This window comes from Kogia breviceps, chromosome 3, assembly GCF_026419965.1.
Source record: "Kogia breviceps isolate mKogBre1 chromosome 3, mKogBre1 haplotype 1, whole genome shotgun sequence".
Classification (NCBI taxonomy): Eukaryota; Metazoa; Chordata; class Mammalia; order Artiodactyla; family Physeteridae; genus Kogia; species Kogia breviceps.
The window spans coordinates 107,823,922-107,845,461 of record NC_081312.1 but is presented as its reverse complement, the minus strand read 5'-3'; the positions used below and the strand labels follow the sequence as shown (position 1 = coordinate 107,845,461).

General features: G+C 57.8%; 8 non-coding genes across 8 annotated transcripts; all 8 read right to left on the bottom strand.

Moving 5' to 3' along the window:
- Positions 1–2,070: 2,070 nt before the first annotated feature.
- On the bottom strand, positions 2,071–2,163 carry LOC131753970 (small nucleolar RNA SNORD116). The gene has a single exon (XR_009335023.1). It is a non-coding gene; the product is annotated as a small nucleolar RNA SNORD116 (small nucleolar RNA).
- Positions 2,164–4,749: 2,586 nt separating this feature from the next.
- On the bottom strand, positions 4,750–4,842 carry LOC131754032 (small nucleolar RNA SNORD116). The gene has a single exon (XR_009335082.1). It is a non-coding gene; the product is annotated as a small nucleolar RNA SNORD116 (small nucleolar RNA).
- Positions 4,843–7,527: 2,685 nt separating this feature from the next.
- On the bottom strand, positions 7,528–7,620 carry LOC131753969 (small nucleolar RNA SNORD116). The gene has a single exon (XR_009335022.1). It is a non-coding gene; the product is annotated as a small nucleolar RNA SNORD116 (small nucleolar RNA).
- Positions 7,621–10,207: 2,587 nt separating this feature from the next.
- Positions 10,208–10,300, bottom strand: LOC131754030 (small nucleolar RNA SNORD116). Its single transcript, XR_009335080.1, has one exon. It is a non-coding gene; the product is annotated as a small nucleolar RNA SNORD116 (small nucleolar RNA).
- Positions 10,301–12,983: 2,683 nt separating this feature from the next.
- LOC131753968 (small nucleolar RNA SNORD116) lies at positions 12,984–13,076 on the bottom strand. The gene has a single exon (XR_009335021.1). It is a non-coding gene; the product is annotated as a small nucleolar RNA SNORD116 (small nucleolar RNA).
- A 2,587-nt stretch (positions 13,077–15,663) lies between these two features.
- On the bottom strand, positions 15,664–15,756 carry LOC131754073 (small nucleolar RNA SNORD116). The gene has a single exon (XR_009335122.1). It is a non-coding gene; the product is annotated as a small nucleolar RNA SNORD116 (small nucleolar RNA).
- Positions 15,757–18,439: 2,683 nt separating this feature from the next.
- Positions 18,440–18,532, bottom strand: LOC131753967 (small nucleolar RNA SNORD116). The gene has a single exon (XR_009335020.1). It is a non-coding gene; the product is annotated as a small nucleolar RNA SNORD116 (small nucleolar RNA).
- Positions 18,533–21,119: 2,587 nt separating this feature from the next.
- Positions 21,120–21,212, bottom strand: LOC131754029 (small nucleolar RNA SNORD116). The gene has a single exon (XR_009335079.1). It is a non-coding gene; the product is annotated as a small nucleolar RNA SNORD116 (small nucleolar RNA).
- Positions 21,213–21,540: the final 328 nt, after the last annotated feature.

The window sequence follows — 21,540 nt, the reverse complement described above, 5'->3', positions numbered from 1 at the left end:
GGGTTTCTCTGTGGGCCTCTGAATCCGCGTCTTGGTCTTTGGGTATGCTTGAGGCCCTCGGCAGTGACCTTGAACAGTAAAAGCCACAGTTTATACACAGCACCGAGGCTTTGGACCACCCCACCAAATGCAGAAAGACGCCTGTCAGCTTCAAGAGGCCACGTGTGAACGTGGACCCCCAGACGCTGTTGAAATAGGCAACGGTCTCCCGCTCTCCCACAGCCATGCCTTCTGACCAAAGCACAGAGATTGGTCCAGACATGAGTCCCGGCCGTGGGTGTCGCACGTACGTGGACCTGGAGACCCTGCCACCTAGTAGCACATCTGATGTCCACCTGGGGCCACTCCCAGCACTTTTGGAAGCAAGGAAACCTCCCATGGTTGGCGTTGACACTGACCTTCAGCTGGCTACAGGCAAGACGCAGCCCCGCACCTCTCAAGGGGCTAGCGGACTTCAGCCCAAGTGCCAAGTGCCACTTCTCGCCAACTAGGACAAATCACGTTCTGTGGACCCTTGGGAATGCCCACCACGGGAAGTGGTGGGCCTTAGCAACCATGACCCAGGTGGGAACCCCACGACGGAAACTAGGCCATTTTCCCGGCCACGTCTCGCCAGCTCCCAGCCGGCAGGTTTTGCAGCCCTCAACCCGGAGGAGACGCTCAAATGCTTGACAGCCTCGTCCTACGTGCCCACCTCCTGCCCGCACGGCGACTCGACCTTGCTCAAAGCCACAGGCATCGTGCGGACATGGCGACACTGTACACCAAGGAAGACAGACCGCATACATGTCTGCTTTGAGGACGCTGACCACACCCCATGCATTCTGGCACTTCTTCACTGCCACAGCGACACTCCCGAGGACCTCACAGACTTCAAGGCCACCGTCCCCGAGGATCACACACAGACATTCAATGGAAGACCTCTGTCACGCGAGGGGACTTGCAAGTCTGAAAGTGCACAGTGGCTGTCCGCGGCAGTGCACCGGCCATCGCAACGGTGCCCCCATCTCCGGCCCGCATAAACCTCTGCCTGCTTGAAAGGCCCACGTGCCACACGGGCCGGCCACGTCATGCCCTCTGGGAGAAACACTTTCGCGCTGCACATTCCCAAACGGGGGAACAAAGCGGCCAAAGCGCATGTTCGCATAACTCACCTTCCTCCTCGCAGGCCGGCACAAATACCTCAGCATGTCCATCTACTCTAGGTCCCGCAACACACCCTTTGGGATTCATTCCTCCGGCAAAGGGATCGCAACTGAACACAAGTTACCTACCTCACCGCATCCTCATGAACTGTCAAAGCCTCCCCTTCTTAGGCAGCTGATGCCAGCCCATCACAAACAGGACACATCCTTGGGAAGCCGAGGCCAGCACCTGCCACCCAATGATGACAGCCCATTTCATGACATCACAGAGGACCTATCCTCATCCTCCCGTACATTCCTGTCCCGGCCATCAGCCACCACGCAGGCTTAAGTGCAGTGCGGTCCTCACCCCACTCCACGATGACCCACTTGGCCCCAGCACTGTGCCGGCAGTTAAAGTAGGGGAGCAGACAAGGGCAACACCCAGGCCTGATCCATCAGCCGCATTAGGCCGACGCCCAACACGAGCCACACCCGTCCACAGCTCCAGCCTCACTTGGCACTCAAGAAACTCACCGTGCCAAACGCAAGAACACGGAGGGCCACAGGCCTGGCCTCAGCCTCCGGGTTCCAACCAGAGAAGCTTGCTCATTTTGGCCTCCAGAATTAAACCCCGAAGCGGCATGCACCAAGCGTGATCCTGGCCAAAGCACACTTTGCCAAGCTGCAAGCTCACTTGGCCTACACCAGCACACACCCCGACTCTCAAGACCAGCAGGAGAGCACGCCCCCTCGCATGGCCTCAACGGCCTTGCAGCAGACACCTGATATTCATAGGCGACCCAGCTTATGGGTAGACACAGTCGACCCTTAGACAGGGGCCCCTCCAATATTAGGAGCCCTGGGTGGTGTTTGCATGCATGTCAGCAGGGGACGCTGGCCCGCCCTCCTCACGGTCCCCTACCCCCGAGAGAGGAAACGTGCTGGACCTCAGTTTCGATGAGGAGACGGTAGAGGGTTCTCACTCATTTTGTTCAGATTTTCCAAGGAATGCATACAAGGGTGTCATCATCGATCCAAGCACGTGCTGGGAGGCTGCAGCACACAAGCGGGCATGCCGTGGGGGTCGGCAGAGGGTCCATGACCCCCTGGTACTCCAAAACCCTGGGGAATCCACAGTCCTCAGGCCAGAGGACTCAAGAGCAACACTCAATCCACTCTGGCAGCCACTGGGCCCGTCTGAGGAAAACCTAATATCCAATGGCACATCTTAGGCTGGGTGAATGCCTACCTTCCAGAGTTAGCCACGGCCACACTTAGCAACATGCGCCCGCCCCGTTCTTCCAATTCTCCTTAGCACGTCCAGTCATCAGACAACGCGAAGGTCTTCTGGTCTTTGCCGACGGCCAGCCTTGCCCAGCAGCTGCGCCTGAGCAGTGCCCATAAATCACACAGGCTTCAGAATTGGACCGCGTTCCTAAGAGAACATGATTCACACGCCCTTTTACCTGGGCTTGAGCCCAGACCCTGCTTCCCAAGACCTCTACCCTTACCGAGAACTCAATGTTTGTCTAACTGCACAACTGCAGGAAGTTCGGCACGTACGTTGGCCGGTGTCAGAGAGGGAGTATGCGTGTGTTCACGCGCGTGAGCGTGTGTCACTGTGACTGCGCACGAGGACGCGCGCTTCTGGGCTTCCTTGTGTGCCTCTGAATCCGCATCCTGGTCTCTGTGTGTCGCTGTGGCCCTCTGCTGAGACCTCGAACAATGAAACCCACAGTTGATACACAGCGCCGTGGCTTTGGACCCCCCCAATTGAATGGAGAAAGACCCCTGCAAGTTTCAAGAGGCTGAAGGTGAACTTTGACCCCCAGGGGTTGTTGACATAGGCCACAGGAGATCCTGCCAGCTTGTAGCACATCTGATGTGCACTTGGGGCCACCCCCAGCGCCTCTGGAAGCAAGGAAACACCCTGTGGGCGGGCCAATACTTTTGTGCAGCTGCCTACAGACAAGATGCGGCCCGGCACCTCTCAGGGGCTAACCAAATTCAGCCCAAGTGACAATTCTCGCCAAATAGGCCAAATCACTTTCCGAGGACCCATGGGAGTGTCCACCACAGGAAGCGGGCGGCTTCAGCAACCATGACCCAGGTCCCAGCCCCACGGCGGAAACTAGGCCACCTTCCCGGCCAAGTGTCGCCAGCGCCCGGCCGGAAGGGTTCGCGGCCCTGAATCCGGAGTAAGCGCTCAAATGCTGGACAGCTTCGTCCTATGTGCCCTCCTCCTGCTCACAGGGCAACTTGACCCTACCGGAAGCACACACGGGGACACTGTACACCAGGGAAGACAGACCGCAAGCATGTCTGCTTTCATGACACCGACCTTACCCCGTGCATCCTGGCACTTCTGCCCTGCCACAGCGACACTACTAAGAACCTAACAGAGGTCAAAGGCACTGTCCCCGAGGACCACAGACAGATTTCAAACGGAAGACCTGTGCCACGCGAGGGGACCTGGAAGCTTCAAAGGGAACAGTGGCTGTCCACGGCAGCGCACCTGGCATCGCAACAGTGACACCCACCTCTGCCCCGCCAACGGACTGCTCCAGATAAACCTCTGGCTGTTCGAAAAGCCTGCCTGCCACACGGGCCAGCCGCGTCATGCCCGCCGGGAGAAACACCTTCGCTTTGCACATTCCCAAATCAGGGAACAGAGTGGCCAAAGGGCACGTTCGCATAACTCACCTACCCGCAAGGAGACCGGCACAGACGCCTCAGCATGTCTATCTTCTCTACGTCCCGCAAGACACCCTTGGGGCGTCATTCCTCCCGCAATGGACTCACAAGTCTAGGCAGGTTACCTACCTCACCGCATCCACATGAACTGCCAAAGCCATCCCCTCCATAGGCAGCTGATGCCAGCCCAGCATGAACATGACACATCCTTGGGAAGACGAGGCCAGTGCCTGCAACCCAATGATGCCAGCCCATGCCACAACATCACGCAGGACCTGTCCTCATCACGTCTTACCTTTCTGTCCAGTCCGTCAGCCGCCACGCAGGCCTAAATACAGCACTCCGGCCTCACCCCACTCCACCGTGACCCACTGGCACCCAACGCAGTGCCGGGAGTTGCAGTACAGGAGCTCACAAGGGCAACGGCAAAGCCTACTCCCTCCGCACCCTTCTGCAGATGCTCAACCCGAGCCCACCGCCACGCACTGCTCGAGACCCACTGGGCACTCGAGAACCTCACCGCGCCACACGCAAAATCGGGGAAGGCCACAGGCCTGGCCTGAGGCTCCAGGCTGCAACAAAGGAAGCTTGCTCATTTTGGCTTCCGGACTCAAACCCAGAAGCGGCATGAATAAAGTGTGATCCTGGCCAAAACACACCTATCCAAGCTGCAAGCTCACTGGGCCTAAAAGAGCACACACTCCGACTCTGAAGACCAGAAGGGGAGCTAGGTGCCTCGCAAGCCCTCACCGGCCTCTCAGCAGGGACCTGGGATTCATGGACGACCCAGCTCTCGTACAGACATGGTTGAACCTTAGACAGGAGCCCCTCCAATGCTGGAGCCCTGGGTGGTGTTTGCATGCATGTCGGCAGGGGACGCTGGCCCTCACTCCTCACAGTCCCCTATCCCCGAGAGAGGAAACGTCCTGGACCTCAGTTTCGAGGAGGAGACGGTACAGCGTTCTCACTCATTTTGTTCAGATTTTCCAAGGAATGCATACAAGGGTGTCATCGTCGATCGAAGCACATGCTGGGAGGCTGTAGCACACAGCCGGGCAGGCCGTGGGGCTGTTCAGAGGAGCCTAGACCTCAGAGTACGCCAAAAGAGTGGGAAATACACAGCCCTCAGGCCTCTCAGTAAGAGCGACAGTCAATCCACTCTTGCAGCCACTGGGCCCGTCAGAGGGAAACCTAATACCCAATGGCACGTCTCGGGGTGGTTGAATGCCTACCGACCTGTGTTATCCACGTCCACGCTCGGCAACGTGGTCCACCTCACTCGTTCCAGTTCTCCTCTTCACCTCCAGTCGTCGGACCACGCAAACGTCCTCTTCCCTTTGCCATCGGCCAGCCTTGCCAATCAACCGCACCTGAGAAGTGGACAGAAATCACTCAGGATTCAGAATTGGACCGGCGTCCTTAGAACATGATTCCTGAGAACATTTACCTGAGCCAGAGCTCCGAAACTGCTTCACAAGGACCTCTAGCCCTTACGAAGAACTGAATGTTTGTCTGACAGCACGACTGCAGTAAGTTAGGCACGTACGTCGGCCGTTGTGTGTGAGGGTGCGTGTGTGTGTGTGTGTTCCTGCGTGCGCGAGGGCGTGACAATCACTGCGCAGGGTGACGCACTCGTGGGTTTCTCTGTGGGCCTCTGAATCCGCGTCTTGGTCTTTGGGTATGCTTGAGGCCCTCCGCAGTGACCTTGAACAGTAAAAGCCACAGTTTATACACAGCACCGAGGCTTTGGACCACCCCACCGAATGCAGAAAGACGCCTGTCAGCTTCAAGAGGCCACGTGTGAACATGGACCCCCAGACGCTGTTGAAATAGGCAACGGTCTCCCGCTCTCCCACAGCCATGCCTTCTGACCAAAGCACAGAGATTGGTCCAGACATGAGTCCCGGCCGTGGGTGTCGCACGTACGTGGACCTGGAGACCCTGCCACCTAGTAGCACATCTGATGTCCACCTGGGGCCACTCCCAGCACTTTTGGAAGCAAGGAAACCTCCCATGGTTGGCGTTGACACTGACCTTCAGCTGGCTACAGGCAAGACGCAGCCCCGCACCTCTCAAGGGGCTAGCGGACTTCAGCCCAAGTGCCAAGTGCCACTTCTCGCCAACTAGGACAAATCACGTTCTGTGGACCCTTGGGAATGCCCACCACGGGAAGTGGTGGGCCTTAGCAACCATGACCCAGGTGGGAACCCCACGACGGAAACTAGGCCATTTTCCCGGCCACGTCTCGCCAGCTCTCAGCCGGCAGGTTTTGCAGCCCTCAACCCTGAGGAGACGCTCAAATGCTTGACAGCCTCGTCCTACGTGCCCACCTCCTGCCCGCACGGCGACTCGACCTTGCTCAAAGCCACAGGCATCGTGCGGACATGGCGACACTGTACACCAAGGAAGACAGACCGCATACATGTCTGCTTTGAGGACGCTGACCACACCCCATGCATTCTGGCACTTCTTCACTGCCACAGCGACACTCCCGAGGACCTCACAGACTTCAAGGCCACCGTCCCCGAGGATCACACACAGACATTCAATGGAAGACCTCTGTCACGCGAGGGGACTTGCAAGTCTGAAAGGGCACAGTGGCTGTCCGCGGCAGTGCACCGGCCATCGCAACGATGCCCCATTCTCCGGCCCGCATAAACCTCTGCCTGCTTGAAAGGCCCACGTGCCACACGGGCCGGCCACGTCATGCCCTCTGGGAGAAACACTTTCGCGCTGCACATTCCCAAACGGGGGAACAAAGCGGCCAAAGCGCATGTTCGCATAACTCACCTTCCTCCTCGCAGGCCGGCACAAATACCTCAGCATGTCCATCTACTCTAGGTCCCGCAGGACACCCTTTGGGAGTCATTCCTCCGGCAAAGGGATCGCAACTGAACACAAGTTACCTACCTCACCGCATCCTCATGAACTGTCAAAGCCTCCCCTTCTTAGGCAGCTGATGCCAGCCCATCACAAACAGGACACATCCTTGGGAAGCCGAGGCCAGCACCTGCCACCCAACGATGACAGCCCATTTCATGACATCACAGAGGACCTGTCCTCATCCTCCCGTACATTCCTGTCCCGGCCATCAGCCACCACGCAGGCTTAAGTGCAGCGCGGTCCTCACCCCACTCCACGATGACCCACTTGTCCCCAGCACTGTGCCGGCAGTTAAAGTAGGGGAGCAGTCAAGGGCAACACCCAGGCCTGATCCATCAGCCGCATTAGGCCGACGCCCAACCCGAGCCACACCCGTCCACAGCTCCAGCCTCACTTGGCACTCAAGAAACTCACCGTGCCAAACGCAAGATCACGGAGGGCCACAGGCCTTGCTTCAGGCTCCGGGTTCCAACCAGAGAAGCTTGCTCATTTTGGCCTCCAGAATTAAACCCCGAAGCGGCATGCACCAAGCGTGATCCTGGCCAAAACACACTTTGCCAAGCTGCAAGCTCACTTGGCCTACACCAGCACACACCCCGACTCTCAAGACCAGCAGGAGAGCACGCTCCCTCGCATGGCCTCAACGGCCTTGCAGCAGACACCTGATATTCATAGGCGACCCAGCTTATGGGTAGACACAGTCGACCCTCAGACAGGGGCCCCTCCAATATTAGGAGCCCTGGGTGGTGTTTGCATGCATGTCAGCAGGGGACGCTGGCCCGCCCTCCTCACGGTCCCCTACCCCCGAGAGAGGAAACGTGCTGGACCTCAGTTTCGATGAGGAGACGGTAGAGGGTTCTCACTCATTTTGTTCAGATTTTCCAAGGAATGCATACAAGGGTGTCATCATCGATCCAAGCACGTGCTGGGAGGCTGCAGCACACAAGCGGGCATGCCGTGGGGGTCGGCAGAGGGTCCATGACCCCCTGGTACTCCAAACCCCTGGGGAATCCACAGTCCTCAGGCCAGAGGACTCAAGAGCAACACTCAATCCACTCTGGCAGCCACTGGGCCCGTCTGAGGAAAACCTAATATCCAATGGCACATCTTAGGCTGGGTGAATGCCTACCTTCCAGAGTTAGCCACGGCCACACTTAGCAACATGCGCCCGCCCCGTTCTTCCAATTCTCCTTAGCACGTCCAGTCATCAGACAACGCGAAGGTCTTCTGGTCTTTGCCGACGGCCAGCCTTGCCCAGCAGCTGCGCCTGAGCAGTGCCCATAAATCACACAGGCTTCAGAATTGGACCGCGTTCCTAAGAGAACATGATTCACACGCCCTTTTACCTGGGCTTGAGCCCAGACCCTGCTTCCCAAAGACCTCTACCCTTACCGCGAACTCAATGTTTGTCTAACTACACAACTGCAGGAAGTTCGGCACGTACGTTGGCCGGTGTCAGAGAGGGAGTATGCGTGTGTTCACGCGCGTGAGCGTGTGTCACTGTGACTGCGCACGAGGACGCGCGCTTCTGGGCTTCTTTGTGTGCCTCTGAGTCCGCATCCTGGTCTCTGTGTGTCGCTGTGGCCCTCTGCTGAGACCTCGAACAATGAAACCCACAGTTGATACACAGCGCCGTGGCTTTGGACCCCCCCAATTGAATGGAGAAAGACCCCTGCAAGTTTCAAGAGGCTGAAGGTGAACTTTGACCCCCAGGGGCTGTTGACATAGGCCACAGGAGATCCTGCCAGCTTGTAGCACATCTGATGTGCACTTGGGGCCACCCCTAGCGCCTCTGGAAGCAAGGAAACACACTGTGGGCGGGCCAATACTTTTGTGCAGCTGCCTACAGATAAGATGCGGCCCGGCACCTCTCAGGGGCTAACCAAATTCAGCCCAAGTGACAATTCTCGCCAAATAGGCCTAATCACTTTCCGAGGACCCATGGGAGTGTCCACCACAGGAAGCGGGCGGTTTCAGCAACCATGAACCAGGTCCCAGCGCCACGGCGGAAACCAGGCCACCTTCCCGGCCAAGTGTCGCCAGCGCCCGGCCGGAAGGGTTCGCGGCCCTGAATCCGGAGTAAGCGCTCAAATGCTGGACAGCTTCGTCCTATGTGCCCTCCTCCTGCTCACAGGGCAACTTGACCCTACCGGAAGCACACACGGGGACACTGTACACCAGGGAAGACAGACCGCAAGCATGTCTGCTTTCATGACACCGACCTTACCCCGTGTATCCTGGCACTTCTGCCCTGCCACAGCGACACTACTAAGAACCTAACAGAGATCAAAGGCACTGTCCCCGAGGACCACAGACAGATTTCAAACGGAAGACCTGTGCCACGCAAGGGGACCTGGAAGCTTCAAAGGGAACAGTGGCTGTCCACGGCAGCGCACCTGGCATCGCAACAGTGACACCCACCTCTGCCCCGCCAACGGACTGCTCCAGATAAACCTCTGGCTGTTCGAAAAGCCTGCCTGCCACACGGGCCGGCCGCGTCATGCACGCTGGGAGAAACACCTTCGCTTTGCACATTCCCAAATCAGGGAACAGAGTGGCCAAAGGGCACGTTCGCATAACTCACCTACCCGCAAGGAGACCGGCACAGACGCCTCAGCATTTCTATCTTCTCTACGTCCTGCAAGACACCCTTGGGGCGTCATTCCTCCCGCAATGGAATCACAAGTCTAGGCAGGTTACCTACCTCACCGCATCCACATGAACTGCCAAAGCCATCCCCTCCATAGGCAGCTGATGCCAGCCCAGCATGAACATGACACATCCTTGGGAAGACGAGGCCAGTGCCTGCAACCCAATGATGCCAGCCCATGCCACAACATCACGCAGGACCTGTCCTCATCACGGCTTACCTTTCTGTCCACTCCGTGAGCCACCACGCAGGCCTAAATACAGCACTCCGGCCTCACCCCACTCCACCGTGACCCACTGGCACCCAACGCAGTGCCTGGAGTTGCAGTACAGGAGCTCACAAGGGCAACAGCAAAGCCTACTCCCTCAGCACCCTTCTGCAGATGCTCAACCCGAGCCCACCGCCACGCACTGCTCGAGACACACTGGGCACTCGAGAACCTCACCGCGCCACACGCAAAATCAGGGAAGGCCACAGGCCTGGCGTGAGGCTCCAGGCTGCAACAAAGGAAGCTTGCTCATTTTGGCTTCCGGACTCAAACCCAGAAGCGGCATGAATAAAGTGTGATCCTGGCCAAAACACACCTATCCAAGCTGCAAGCTCACTGGGCCTAAAAGAGCACACACTCCGACTCTGAAGACCAGAAGGGGAGCTAGGTGCCTCGCAAGGCCTCACTGGCCTCTCAGCAAGGACCTGGGATTCATGGATGACCCAGCTCTCCTACAGACATGGTTGAACCTTAGACAGGAGCCCCTCCAATGCTGGAGCCCTGGGTCGTGTTTGCATGCATGTCGGCAGGGGACGCTGGCCCTCACTCCTCACAGTCCCCTATCCCCGAGAGAGGAAACGTCCTGGACCTCAGTTTCGAGGAGGAGACGGTACAGCGTTCTCACTCATTTTGTTCAGATTTTCCAAGGAATGCATACAAGGGTGTCATCGTCGATCGAAGCACATGCTGGGACGCTGTAGCACACAGCCGGGCAAGCCGTGGGGCTGTTCAGAGGAGCCTAGACCTCAGAGTACGCCAAAAGAGTGGGAAATACACAGCCCTCAGGCCTCTCAGCAAGAGCGACAGTCAATCCACTCTTGCAGCCATTGGGCCCGTCTGAGGGAAACCTAATACCCAATGGCACGTCTTGGGGTGGTTGAATGCCTACCAACCTGTGTGATCCACGTCCACGCTCGGCAACGTGGCCCACCTCACTCGTTCCAGTTCTCCTCTTCACCTCCAGTCGTCGGACCACGCAAACGTCCTCTTCCCTTTGCCATCGGCCAGCCTTGCCAATCAACCGCACCTGAGAAGTGGACAGAAATCACTCAGGATTCAGAATTGGACCGGCGTCCTTAGAACATGATTCCTGAGAACATTTACCTGGGCCAGAGCTCCGAACCTGCTTCACAAGGACCTCTAGCCCTTACGAAGAACTGAATGTTTGTCTGACAGCACGACTGCAGTAAGTTAGGCACGTACGTCGGCCGTTGTGTGTGAGGGTGTGTGTGTGTGTGTGTTCCTGCGTGCGCGAAGGCGTGACAATCACTGCGCAGGGTGACGCACTCGTGGGTTTCTCTGTGGGCCTCTGAATCCGCGTCTTGGTCTTTGGGTATGCTTGAGGCCCTCGGCAGTGACCTTGAACAGTAAAAGCCACAGTTTATACACAGCACCGAGGCTTTGGACCACCCCACCGAATGCAGAAAGACGCCTGTCAGCTTCAAGAGGCCACGTGTGAACGTGGACCCCCAGACGCTGTTGAAATAGGCAACGGTCTCCCGCTCTCCCACAGCCATGCCTTCTGACCAAAGCACAGAGATTGGTCCAGACCTGCCTCCCGGCCGTGGGTGTCCCACGTACGTGGACCTGGAGACCCTGCCACCTAGTAGCACATCTGATGTCCACCTGGGGCCACTCCCAGCACTTTTGGAAGCAAGGAAACCTCCCATGGTTGGCGTTGACACTGACCATCAGCTGGCTACAGGCAAGACGCAGCCCCGCACCTCTCAAGGGGCTAGCGGACTTCAGCCCAAGTGCCAAGTGCCACTTCTCGCCAACTAGGACAAATCACGTTCTGTGGACCCTTGGGAATGCCCACCACGGGAAGTGGTGGGCTTTAGCAACCATGACCCAGGTGGGAACCCCACGACGGAAACTAGGCCATTTTCCCGGCCACGTCTCGCCAGTTCCCAGCCGGCAGGTTTTGCAGCCCTCAACCCGGAGGAGACGCTCAAATGCTTGACAGCCTCGTCCTACGTGCCCACCTCCTGCCCACACGGCGACTCGACCTTGCTCAAAGCCACAGACATCGTGCGGACATGGCGACAAAGTACACCAAGGAAGACAGACCGCATACATGTCTGCTTTGAGGACGCTGACCACACACCATGCATTCTGGCACTTCTTCACAGCCACAGCAACACTCCCGAGGACCTCACAGACTTCAAGGCCACTGTCCCCGAGGATCACACACAGACATTCAATGGAAGACCTCTGTCACGCGAGGGGACTTGCAAGTCTGAAAGGGCACAGTGGCTGTCCGCGGCAGTGCACCGGCCATCGCAACGATGCCCCATTCTCCGGCCCGCATAAACCTCTGCCTGCTTGAAAGGCCCACGTGCCACACGGGCCGGCCACGTCATGCCCTCTGGGAGAAACACTTTCGCGCTGCACATTCCCAAACGGGGGAACAAAGCGGCCAAAGCGCATGTTCGCATAACTCACCTTCCTCCTCGGAGGCCGGCACAAATACCTCAGCATGTCCATCTACTCTAGGTCCCGCAGGACACCCTTTGGGAGTCATTCCTCCGGCAAAGGGATCGCAACTGAACACAAGTTACCTACCTCACCGCATCCTCATGAACTGTCAAAGCCTCCCCTTCTTAGGCAGCTGATGCCAGCCCATCACAAACAGGACACATCCTTGGGAAGCCGAGGCCAGCACCTGCCACCCAACGATGACAGCCCATTTCATGACATCACAGAGGACCTGTCCTCATCCTCCCGTACATTCCTGTCCCGGCCATCAGCCACCACGCAGGCTTAAGTGCAGCGCGGTCCTCACCCCACTCCACGATGACCCACTTGTCCCCAGCACTGTGCCGGCAGTTAAAGTAGGGGAGCAGTCAAGGGCAACACCCAGGCCTGATCCATCAGCCGCATTAGGCCGACGCCCAACCCGAGCCACACCCGTCCACAGCTCCAGCCTCACTTGGCACTCAAGAAACTCACCGTGCCAAACGCAAGATCACGGAGGGCCACAGGCCTTGCTTCAGGCTCCGGGTTCCAACCAGAGAAGCTTGCTCATTTTGGCCTCCAGAATTAAACCCCGAAGCGGCATGCACCAAGCGTGATCCTGGCCAAAAAACACTTTGCCAAGCTGCAAGCTCACTTGGCCTACACCAGCACACACCCCGACTCTCAAGACCAGCAGGAGAGCACGCTCCCTCGCATGGCCTCAACGGCCTTGCAGCAGACACCTGATATTCATAGGCGACCCAGCTTATGGGTAGACACAGTCGACCCTCAGACAGGGGCCCCTCCAATATTAGGAGCCCTGGGTGGTGTTTGCATGCATGTCAGCAGGGGACGCTGGCCCGCCCTCCTCACGGTCCCCTACCCCCGAGAGAGGAAACGTGCTGGACCTCAGTTTCGATGAGGAGACGGTAGAGGGTTCTCACTCATTTTGTTCAGATTTTCCAAGGAATGCATACAAGGGTGTCATCATCGATCCAAGCACGTGCTGGGAGGCTGCAGCACACAAGCGGGCATGCCGTGGGGGTCGGCAGAGGGTCCATGACCCCCTGGTACTCCAAAACCCTGGGGAATCCACAGTCCTCAGGCCAGAGGACTCAAGAGCAACACTCAATCCACTCTGGCAGCCACTGGGCCCGTCTGAGGAAAACCTAATATCCAATGGCACATCTTAGGCTGGGTGAATGCCTACCTTCCAGAGTTAGCCACGGCCACACTTAGCAACATGCGCCCGCCCCGTTCTTCCAATTCTCCTTAGCACGTCCAGTCATCAGACAACGCGAAGGTCTTCTGGTCTTTGCCGACGGCCAGCCTTGCCCAGCAGCTGCGCCTGAGCAGTGCCCATAAATCACACAGGCTTCAGAATTGGACCGCGTTCCTAAGAGAACATGATTCACACGCCCTTTTACCTGGGCTTGAGCCCAGACCCTGCTTCCCAAAGACCTCTACCCTTACCGGGAACTCAATGTTTGTCTAACTACACAACTGCAGGAAGTTCGGCACGTACGTTGGCCGGTGTCAGAGAGGGAGTATGCGTGTGTTCACGCGCGTGAGCGTGTGTCACTGTGACTGCGCACGAGGACGCGCGCTTCTGGGCTTCTTTGTGTGCCTCTGAGTCCGCATCCTGGTCTCTGTGTGTCGCTGTGGCCCTCTGCTGAGACCTCGAACAATGAAACCCACAGTTGATACACAGCGCCGTGGCTTTGGACCCCCCCAATTGAATGGAGAAAGACCCCTGCAAGTTTCAAGAGGCTGAAGGTGAACTTTGACCCCCAGGGGCTGTTGACATAGGCCACAGGAGATCCTGCCAGCTTGTAGCACATCTGATGTGCACTTGGGGCCACCCCTAGCGCCTCTGGAAGCAAGGAAACACACTGTGGGCGGGCCAATACTTTTGTGCAGCTGCCTACAGATAAGATGCGGCCCGGCACCTCTCAGGGGCTAACCAAATTCAGCCCAAGTGACAATTCTCGCCAAATAGGCCTAATCACTTTCCGAGGACCCATGGGAGTGTCCACCACAGGAAGCGGGCGGTTTCAGCAACCATGAACCAGGTCCCAGCGCCACGGCGGAAACCAGGCCACCTTCCCGGCCAAGTGTCGCCAGCGCCCGGCCGGAAGGGTTCGCGGCCCTGAATCCGGAGTAAGCGCTCAAATGCTGGACAGCTTCGTCCTATGTGCCCTCCTCCTGCTCACAGGGCAACTTGACCCTACCGGAAGCACACACGGGGACACTGTACACCAGGGAAGACAGACCGCAAGCATGTCTGCTTTCATGACACCGACCTTACCCCATGCATCCTGGCACTTCTGCCCTGCCACAGCGACACTACTAAGAACCTAACAGAGATCAAAGGCACTGTCCCCGAGGACCACAGACAGATTTCAAACGGAAGACCTGTGCCACGCAAGGGGACCTGGAAGCTTCAAAGGGAACAGTGGCTGTCCACGGCAGCGCACCTGGCATCGCAACAGTGACACCCACCTCTGCCCCGCCAACGGACTGCTCCAGATAAACCTCTGGCTGTTCGAAAAGCCTGCCTGCCACACGGGCCGGCCGCGTCATGCACGCTGGGAGAAACACCTTCGCTTTGCACATTCCCAAATCAGGGAACAGAGTGGCCAAAGGGCACGTTCGCATAACTCACCTACCCGCAAGGAGACCGGCACAGACGCCTCAGCATTTCTATCTTCTCTACGTCCTGCAAGACACCCTTGGGGCGTCATTCCTCCCGCAATGGAATCACAAGTCTAGGCAGGTTACCTACCTCACCGCATCCACATGAACTGCCAAAGCCATCCCCTCCATAGGCAGCTGATGCCAGCCCAGCATGAACATGACACATCCTTGGGAAGACGAGGCCAGTGCCTGCAACCCAATGATGCCAGCCCATGCCACAACATCACGCAGGACCTGTCCTCATCACGTCTTACCTTTCTGTCCAGTCCGTCAGCCACCACGCAAGCCTAAATACAGCACTCCGGCCTCACCCGACTCCACCGTGACCCACTGGCACCCAACGCAGTGCCTGGAGTTGCAGTACAGGAGCTCACAAGGGCAACAGCAAAGCCTACTCCCTCCGCACCCTTCTGCAGATGCTCAACCCGAGCCCACCGCCACGCACTGCTCGAGACACACTGGGCACTCGAGAACCTCACCGCGCCACACGCAAAATCAGGGAAGGCCACAGGCCTGGCGTGAGGCTCCAGGCTGCAACAAAGGAAGCTTGCTCATTTTGGCTTCCGGACTCAAACCCAGAAGCGGCATGAATAAAGTGTGATCCTGGCCAAAACACACCTATCCAAGCTGCAAGCTCACTGGGCCTAAAAGAGCACACACTCCGACTCTGAAGACCAGAAGGGGAGCTAGGTGCCTCGCAAGGCCTCACTGGCCTCTCAGCAAGGACCTGGGATTCATGGATGACCCAGCTCTCCTACAGACATGGTTGAACCTTAGACAGGAGCCCCTCCAATGCTGGAGCCCTGGGTCGTGTTTGCATGCATGTCGGCAGGGGACGCTGGCCCTCACTCCTCACAGTCCCCTATCCCCGAGAGAGGAAACGTCCTGGACCTCAGTTTCGAGGAGGAGATGGTACAGCGTTCTCACTCATTTTGTTCAGATTTTCCAAGGAATGCATACAAGGGTGTCATCGTCGATCGAAGCACATGCTGGGACGCTGTAGCACACAGCCGGGCAAGCCGTGGGGCTGTTCAGAGGAGCCTAGACCTCAGAGTACGCCAAAAGAGTGGGAAATACACAGCCCTCAGGCCTCTCAGCAAGAGCGACAGTCAATCCACTCTTGCAGCCATTGGGCCCGTCTGAGGGAAACCTAATACCCAATGGCACGTCTTGGGGTGGTTGAATGCCTACCAACCTGTGTGATCCACGTCCACGCTCGGCAACGTGGCCCACCTCACTCGTTCCAGTTCTCCTCTTCACCTCCAGTCGTCGGACCACGCAAACGTCCTCTTCCCTTTGCCATCGGCCAGCCTTGCCAATCAACCGCACCTGAGAAGTGGACAGAAATCACTCAGGATTCAGAATTGGACCGGCGTCCTTAGAACATGATTCCTGAGAACATTTACCTGGGCCAGAGCTCCGAACCTGCTTCACAAGGACCTCTAGCCCTTACGAAGAACTGAATGTTTGTCTGACAGCACGACTGCAGTAAGTTAGGCACGTACGTCGGCCGTTGTGTGTGAGGGTGTGTGTGTGTGTGTGTTCCTGCGTGCGCGAAGGCGTGACAATCACTGCGCAGGGTGACGCACTCGTGGGTTTCTCTGTGGGCCTCTGAATCCGCGTCTTGGTCTTTGGGTATGCTTGAGGCCCTCGGCAGTGACCTTGAACAGTAAAAGCCACAGTTTATACACAGCACCGAGGCTTTGGACCACCCCACCGAATGCAGAAAGACGCCTGTCAGCTTCAAGAGGCCACGTGTGAACGTGGACCCCCAGACGCTGTTGAAATAGGCAACGGTCTCCCGCTCTCCCACAGCCATGCCTTCTGACCAAAGCACAGAGATTGGTCCAGACCTGCCTCCCGGCCGTGGGTGTCCCACGTACGTGGACCTGGAGACCCTGCCACCTAGTAGCACATCTGATGTCCACCTGGGGCCACTCCCAGCACTTTTGGAAGCAAGGAAACCTCCCATGGTTGGCGTTGACACTGACCATCAGCTGGCTACAGGCAAGACGCAGCCCCGCACCTCTCAAGGGGCTAGCGGACTTCAGCCCAAGTGCCAAGTGCCACTTCTCGCCACCTAGGACAAATCACGTTCTGTGGACCCTTGGGAATGCCCACCACGGGAAGTGGTGGGCTTTAACAACCATGACCCAGGTGGGAACACCACGACGGAAACTAGGCCATTTTCCCGGCCACGTCTCGCCAGTTCCCAGCCGGCAGGTTTTGCAGCCCTCAACCCGGAGGAGACGCTCAAATGCTTGACAGCCTCGTCCTACGTGCCCACCTCCTGCCCACACGGCGACTCGACCTTGCTCAAAGCCACAGACATCGTGCGGACATGGCGACACTGTACACCAAGGAAGACAGACCGCATACATGTCTGCTTTGAGGACGCTGACCACACACCATGCATTCTGGCACTTCTTCACAGCCACAGCAACACTCCCGAGGACCTCACAGACTTCAAGGCCACTGTCCCCGAGGATCACACACAGACATTCAATGGAAGACCTCTGTCACGCGAGGGGACTTGCAAGTCTGAAAGGGCACAGTGGCTGTCCGCGGCAGTGCACCGGCCATCGCAACGATGCCCCATTCTCCGGCCCGCATAAACCTCTGCCTGCTTGAAAGGACCACGTGCCACACGGGCCGGCCACGTCATGCCCTCTGGGAGAAACACTTTCGCGCTGCACATTCCCAAACGGGGGAACAAAGCGGCCAAAGCGCATGTTCGCATAACTCACCTTCCTCCTCGGAGGCCGGCACAAATACCTCAGCATGTCCATCTACTCTAGGTCCCGCAGGACACCCTTTGGGAGTCATTCCTCCGGCAAAGGGATCGCAACTGAACACAAGTTACCTACCTCACCGCATCCTCATGAACTGTCAAAGCCTCCCCTTCTTAGGCAGCTGATGCCAGCCCATCACAAACAGGACACATCCTTGGGAAGCCGAGGCCAGCACCTGCCACCCAACGATGACAGCCCATTTCATGACATCACAGAGGACCTGTCCTCATCCTCCCGTACATTCCTGTCCCGGCCATCAGCCACCACGCAGGCTTAAGTGCAGCGCGGTCCTCACCCCACTCCACGATGACCCACTTGTCCCCAGCACTGTGCCGGCAGTTAAAGTAGGGGAGCAGTCAAGGGCAACACCCAGGCCTGATCCATCAGCCGCATTAGGCCGACGCCCAACCCGAGCCACACCCGTCCACAGCTCCAGCCTCACTTGGCACTCAAGAAACTCACCGTGCCAAACGCAAGATCACGGAGGGCCACAGGCCTTGCTTCAGGCTCCGGGTTCCAACCAGAGAAGCTTGCTCATTTTGGCCTCCAGAATTAAACCCCGAAGCGGCATGCACCAAGCGTGATCCTGGCCAAAACACACTTTGCCAAGCTGCAAGCTCACTTGGCCTACACCAGCACACACCCCGACTCTCAAGACCAGCAGGAGAGCACGCTCCCTCGCATGGCCTCAACGGCCTTGCAGCAGACACCTGATATTCATAGGCGACCCAGCTTATGGGTAGACACAGTCGACCCTCAGACAGGGGCCCCTCCAATATTAGGAGCCCTGGGTGGTGTTTGCATGCATGTCAGCAGGGGACGCTGGCCCGCCCTCCTCACGGTCCCCTACCCCCGAGAGAGGAAACGTGCTGGACCTCAGTTTCGATGAGGAGACGGTAGAGGGTTCTCACTCATTTTGTTCAGATTTTCCAAGGAATGCATACAAGGGTGTCATCATCGATCCAAGCACGTGCTGGGAGGCTGCAGCACACAAGCGGGCATGTCGTGGGGGTCTGCAGAGGGTCCATGACCCCCTGGTACTCCAAAACCCTGGGGAATCCACAGTCCTCAGGCCAGAGGACTCAAGAGCAACACTCAATCCACTCTGGCAGCCACTGGGCCCGTCTGAGGAAAACCTAATATCCAATGGCACATCTTAGGCTGGGTGAATGCCTACCTTCCAGAGTTAGCCACGGCCACACTTAGCAACATGCGCCCGCCCCGTTCTTCCAATTCTCCTTAGCACGTCCAGTCATCAGACAACGCGAAGGTCTTCTGGTCTTTGCCGACGGCCAGCCTTGCCCAGCAGCTGCGCCTGAGCAGTGCCCATAAATCACACAGGCTTCAGAATTGGACCGCGTTCCTAAGAGAACATGATTCACACGCCCTTTTACCTGGGCTTGAGCCCAGACCCTGCTTCCCAAAGACCTCTACCCTTACCGGGAACTCAATGTTTGTCTAACTACACAACTGCAGGAAGTTCGGCACGTACGTTGGCCGGTGTCAGAGAGGGAGTATGCGTGTGTTCACGCGCGTGAGCGTGTGTCACTGTGACTGCGCACGAGGACGCGCGCTTCTGGGCTTCTTTGTGTGCCTCTGAGTCCGCATCCTGGTCTCTGTGTGTCGCTGTGGCCCTCTGCTGAGACCTCGAACAATGAAACCCACAGTTGATACACAGCGCCGTGGCTTTGGACCCCCCCAATTGAATGGAGAAAGACCCCTGCAAGTTTCAAGAGGCTGAAGGTGAACTTTGACCCCCAGGGGCTGTTGACATAGGCCACAGGAGATCCTGCCAGCTTGTAGCACATCTGATGTGCACTTGGGGCCACCCCTAGCGCCTCTGGAAGCAAGGAAACACACTGTGGGCGGGCCAATACTTTTGTGCAGCTGCCTACAGATAAGATGCGGCCCGGCACCTCTCAGGGGCTAACCAAATTCAGCCCAAGTGACAATTCTCGCCAAATAGGCCTAATCACTTTCCGAGGACCCATGGGAGTGTCCACCACAGGAAGCGGGCGGTTTCAGCAACCATGAACCAGGTCCCAGCGCCACGGCGGAAACCAGGCCACCTTCCCGGCCAAGTGTCGCCAGCGCCCGGCCGGAAGGGTTCGCGGCCCTGAATCCGGAGTAAGCGCTCAAATGCTGGACAGCTTCGTCCTATGTGCCCTCCTCCTGCTCACAGGGCAACTTGACCCTACCGGAAGCACACACGGGGACACTGTACACCAGGGAAGACAGACCGCAAGCATGTCTGCTTTCATGACACCGACCTTACCCCATGCATCCTGGCACTTCTGCCCTGCCACAGCGACACTACTAAGAACCTAACAGAGATCAAAGGCACTGTCCCCGAGGACCACAGACAGATTTCAAACGGAAGACCTGTGCCACGCGAGGGGACCTGGAAGCTTCAAAGGGAACAGTGGCTGTCCACGGCAGCGCACCTGGCATCGCAACAGTGACACCCACCTCTGCCCCGCCAACGGACTGCTCCAGATAAACCTCTGGCTGTTCGAAAAGCCTGCCTGCCACACGGGCCGGCCGCGTCATGCCCGCCGGGAGAAACACCTTCGCTTTGCACATTCCCAAATCAGGGAACAGAGTGGCCAAAGGGCACGTTCGCATAACTCACCTACCCGCAAGGAGACCGGCACAGACGCCTCAGCATGTCTATCTTCTCTACGTCCCGCAAGACACCCTTGGGGCGTCATTCCTCCCGCAATGGAATCACAAGTCTAGGCAGGTTACCTACCTCACCGCATCCACATGAACTGCCAAAGCCATCCCCTCCATAGGCAGCTGATGCCAGCCCAGCATGAACATGACACATCCTTGGGAAGACGAGGCCAGTGCCTGCAACCCAATGATGCCAGCCCATGCCACAACATCACGCAGGACCTGTCCTCATCACGGCTTACCTTTCTGTCCAGTCCGTCAGCCGCCACGCAGGCCTAAATACAGCACTCCGGCCTCACCCCACTCCACCGTGACCCACTGGCAGCCAACGCAGTGCCGGGAGTTGCAGTACAGGAGCTCACAAGGGCAACGGCAAAGCCTACTCCCTCAGCACCCTTCTGCAGATGCTCAACCCGAGCCCACCGCCACGCACTGCTCGAGACCCACTGGGCACTCGAGAACCTCACCGGGCCACACGCAAAATCGGGGAAGGCCACAGGCCTGGCGTGAGGCTCCAGGCTGCAACAAAGGAAGCTTGCTCATTTTGGCTTCCGGACTCAAACCCAGAAGCGGCATGAATAAAGTGTGATCCTGGCCAAAACACACCTATCCAAGCTGCAAGCTCACTGGGCCTAAAAGAGCACACACTCCGACTCTGAAGACCAGAAGGGGAGCTAGGTGCCTCGCAAGCCCTCACCGGCCTCTCAGCAGGGACCTGGGATTCATGGACGACCCAGCTCTCGTACAGACATGGTTGAACCTTAGACAGGAGCCCCTCCAATGCTGGAGCCCTGGGTCGTGTTTGCATGCATGTCGGCAGGGGACGCTGGCCCTCACTCCTCACAGTCCCCTATCCCCGAGAGAGGAAACGTCCTGGACCTCAGTTTCGAGGAGGAGACGGTACAGCGTTCTCACTCATTTTGTTCAGATTTTCCAAGGAATGCATACAAGGGTGTCATCGTCGATCGAAGCACATGCTGGGACGCTGTAGCACACAGCCGGGCAGGCCGTGGGGCTGTTCAGAGGAGCCTAGACCTCAGAGTACGCCAAAAGAGTGGGAAATACACAACCCTCAGGCCTCTCAGCAAGAGCGACAGTCAATCCACTCTTGCAGCCACTGGGCCCGTCAGAGGGAAACCTAATACCCAATGGCACGTCTCGGGGTGGTTGAATGCCTACCGACCTGTGTTATCCACGTCCACGCTCGGCAACGTGGCCCACCTCACTCGTTCCAGTTCTCCTCTTCACCTCCAGTCGTCGGACCACGCAAACGTCCTCTTCCCTTTGCCATCGGCC